Below are 4,436 nucleotides of genomic sequence, written 5' to 3'. Positions count from 1 at the left end.
TTACTTTTTTTTTTTTTAATCAGCTTCGGTTTTCTGTTTCAAAAAAAAAAAAAACAGGAACTGTAATCAAAAATGGTTATTTTATATCTGAGCGGCTTATAATATATTGATGTCTTATCAGGTGATATCTCTAACGATCAGGAATCAGTGAGAGATGTTCATTGGATTGTGTGTCAGGGTTCTTCTATAGTGCTCACAACGTATCTTACAAAATTCTTTAATAGATCTCCAAAAAAATCTGCGCACTCTATCCCCGAAAACTGTAAAACCATCTGCCGCTCTTAATATCAATAAATGAATATAAAATGATATCATTAGTAAATAGCACAACGCTGTATGTAAAATCTCAGGGGCTCGCCATAGAACAATATCCAATGACAAGTCTACATTCAATGTGATACAATGTGATACAATCTATACATAAAGAAACTTCTTTTGTATTTACAAATATTGCAACCACTGAAATCCTAATCAATGTATTTAGTGATCTGAGTGACGATTGGCTGTGATAGATAAAACATTTTAGCACAAAAGGTTTATTTATTTGTTGATGGATCTTTTATGAAATAACAGAAGTTGTTTTATTCTAACAACAGGAACTGTATAAAGTACTTGGAACCATCAAAAGAAACTGAGGCCCAAACCAAAGCAGTGCTCAGGTAAGGGGGCACTTAGTTGAGATAAATTGTATCTCAGGACGGGGTCTGGAGGATCCTGAATTCAGGGGGGCGGAGGGATGGGGGGTTAATGCGATGGGCCAGCTATGTATTTGTTCATCTTATTCCTGAGCTTTCTCCCCCCCCCCCCTTTCTTTAGAGTAAATTAAGAGCATGTGCCCTCTTGGCTCCCAGCCCATTATTGTATTTAGGAACAGAGGGATCTGCTATCCTCATATATATAACATTCAGGGTTGGATGCCATTATCCCCTCAGATCCTTACTGCGGCTATAAAGGTCCCCTAATTGTATCATTAAAGGCGCAGCGCACTGTATGGAGGAGCCTCCATTGTCAGGACTGCAGTTGTGAATATCTGGAGTACACAAGTGTCTTCTATAATAAAGGAACTGAAGAGGATTCATTCTCCAGAGATAACCCCCCCGACCCCCAGGAATTGTTTCGGTTTTATGGGGTGTGATCAGAGATTTGCCCAGCGTAGTAACAAGCAGAGGCCGCGAGCTACTTTGTGAACTGAGGAACATGACAAGCTGAGAAGCGATGTTACAGGATTGGTTCCCGGAGTCGAGCCGTCGCCGGATTCAGGTTTGTTGCTGCGGAACCACTGAGGTTGGTTTACTAAAGACGAATAGTTTGTTCACCTAGAAAGCGATTCTTCCCGTAGCTTAGTGAATGAGGTGAAGCTCTGCCGACTACCATCATCCAATCACGTGCGAGTAAAAATAATCTTCTTATTATTATTTTCCTTGCACGTGATTGGGGTATAAAGTGAATTTTTTTTACCACATTCATTAAGCGGAGGGAACATTTCCAGTGAAAACCCCCATTTGCCTTCAGAAAATCAAATGTGTGCATTGAAGAATAAATCGCAGGTGCTCAGAGAATCAGAGGCTCGTCCCCGAGGGATGCCATAGAGTAATCAGAGCACATTTACAAGTCGGCTTGATTTAATTCCCGGTGTGTCTCAATTTACAGCAACAGCATCATTTTTCAGAAAATATCCACCATTTACAGGTGAAACTCGAATAATTAGAATATCGTGCAAAATTAATTGCAGTAAGTGCTGCAAAAGGGGCCCAAACCAAGTACTGAGTACTTATGCATGCTTGTACTTTTCAGAGGTCCGATATTGTTCTATGTACAATCCGTGTTTTATTGATTGCATGTAATAATCTACTTTTTTGAGGTTGTGGATTTGGGGTTCTTGGGGTTTTCATGAGCTGTAAGCCATAATCATCACAATGATGACAAATCACAGCTTGAACTATCTTGCTTTGCATGTAATGAGTCTCTCTCATATATTAGTTTCACCGCATAAGTTGCATTAGTGAAATAAATGAACTTTGCACCATATTCTAATTATTCGAGTTTCACCTGTATGTATAAAAAAGCCGTTCCTGGCTCCAGTCAGTGATTGTGCCTAGGCTTAGATGATGTCATCAGTCTGCTGTAGGCAGGAGGAAGCATTTGCTCAGTCTCCCCTCCCCCCAGTGATCTGTTGGGATCCGCCCAGCTGCGTGAGTGACAGCTAGCTCTGCCTATCTAGAGGCAGAGCCAGCTGTACCCGCCCCCTCCCCCGTCCGTTCCGCCAGTCTGCGCTGGGGGATCAGAGAGGGGAATCCAGCCCCTCCCCTGTCACGGCAGAGAGCTGTGACAGGATCGAGAGATGAGCGAGCGCCGGTATGTGTTCTCTCAATTCCCGATCTACTGAGCCGACCTGTGACAGTCTCATTGTCACAGGTCGGCTAGAACTATGAGGTGAGAGAAAAGCCCCGCCCCCTCATAGTTCTCCTTTAATACCCGTAAGTGTTACATTGATACAGTAGACAGTCATCTCTGTGTCAGAGAAGAGGACATGCTGTGGATTTGGGGGTCAGCTGCCTCCTCCTTTTTCAGTGATGGCAGATTGGGAAGAAGGGGTTAATACGGCTGGAATGCAGGGAAAGGCTATTAAGGGGGTGCAGGGGTAATAATTTCATCCGTCATTAATATGGAGCACGGCGGAATGAACTATTATTTCTCCAGAATAAATTGTAATATGTTTAATGTATACATTCGGCTCTCTGGAGTCTTTTTCTCGGAGGGAAGAATTAAATTGATTTACATTTGTAGCCTGAAGGTTATTTTTAGGATCTATTTCTGTTACAGGCCAAAGCCTGAGCGCCAACACAGACAGGAGCGTTGTACAACACTGTACGGGGGTGTCTGCATTGTTCATGTTGGGAAATCTTCATAATGTTTTCTATATATTTGGTGTAAATGGATCATTAACGGGCTGAACCTGTAAACTGCGTTCTCTCTGCGAAGGTCGGTGTCAGAATTTTGTGCGCACGTTGTTTTCGCTCTCTCATCGCCACCCCCGCCCCCCCCCTTAAGTTCCCTTTAAACGCGCTTGTTCTTCCTGCATGAAAAGCTGCGCTAGACTTTCTGCTAATGAGTTTTTTTTTTTGTGGGGCTCCAAATCTGCTCCTGAATTTATTAAACAGGCCCAATAATAGTCTCAGTTACACGCACCTCCGCAGTCTCCAGCCCTCTGCAGAGCATATCACCCACAGAGCGGTATACTGCAGAGCATCGCACCCCTGGCTGTGCTATACAACGCGTCCTTCTATACTTTTATCTTTGTGTGTGTGTGTGTGATGTTCCATGTCCAATCGTCCGTTCTGCATATGACTGAAATCTGGACTTCCGGCATTGAGCCCTGTGTGTTCTTCCCACAACCTCTGCCAGTGTCATTGAGAGAATCTGAGATTGAAGTGCCACACCGGGAGTCACTCACTTATCCAGACTTTTATTGCAGAATAAGACTTTATCACAGAGCCAACACGTTTGGGGGGGGGGGGGCACAAGAAAACCCCCCTTCGTCAGGGCTTAAAGTCAGAGATCATATACAGCGAACTGAATACAAAGTATAAGGATTGTAAACCAGCCAAAGTGGAAACTCTGCCAGCGGCTGGCTTAGGCTTCCAGGACCAGCTGCTGAACCTCAGATTTACTGAGTCACAATCCAGGGAAACGGTGGAAATCCTTTGGGTGGGAGTAGCTGCCAGCCCAGAACCCAGATGCCCCGTCCAAATACTACTGTACCTCCTATACCCATAGGATAACATTACCGGTCCCTGCCAATGTGACACGGCAGTATCAGGAAGTACGAGGGCGGCCTTTTGTAGTGTCACTCATCTGATTTGCAGTTTTCTAGACTCAGTAATCCAGAAATGATCTGTGTCCGCAATATACAGAAGATCAGCAGATTGTATCCTCTCCCCTTGCCACTGGATACAAAGTTACAATGTTGCCCTCTGATCAATGGGGAGGGGAGACGGAGGAAATACCTCCCCCTGCCTGCAGCAGAGTGATCACTTGGGGGAGGGGAGACTGAGGAAATGCTTCCCCCTGCCTGCAGCAGACTGATCACTTGGGGGAGGGGAGACTGAGGAAATGCTTCTTCCTCCTGCCTGCAGCAGACTGATCACTTGGGGGAGGGGAGACTGAGGAAATGCTTCCTCCTGCCTGCAGCAGATTGATGACATCATCTCAGGGTTTCTTGGATAAATTCCCAGCCAGGGCACTATATGCATGGAGTTTGCATGTTTCCTCCTACACTCCACACACAATGCTTGTATGCAGTTGCGTAACAATCACCATAGCGACCCCGGCGGCCGCTATGGGGCCCTGGGGCACAGTGGGGCCCGGCCAGATGCCGTGCGGGCCGCCTGGGTCGCTATGGGATCCTCTGCTGTTGGTTTTCACTGGCGGCTGAA

The sequence above is a fragment of the Nanorana parkeri genome, unplaced genomic scaffold (genome assembly GCF_000935625.1).
Source record: "Nanorana parkeri isolate BGI_ZX_2015 unplaced genomic scaffold, ASM93562v1 scaffold2236, whole genome shotgun sequence".
In the NCBI taxonomy this organism is placed as follows: Eukaryota; Metazoa; Chordata; class Amphibia; order Anura; family Dicroglossidae; genus Nanorana; species Nanorana parkeri.
The sequence above is the reverse complement of the archived record's forward strand: the minus strand, read 5'-3'. Positions refer to the sequence as shown.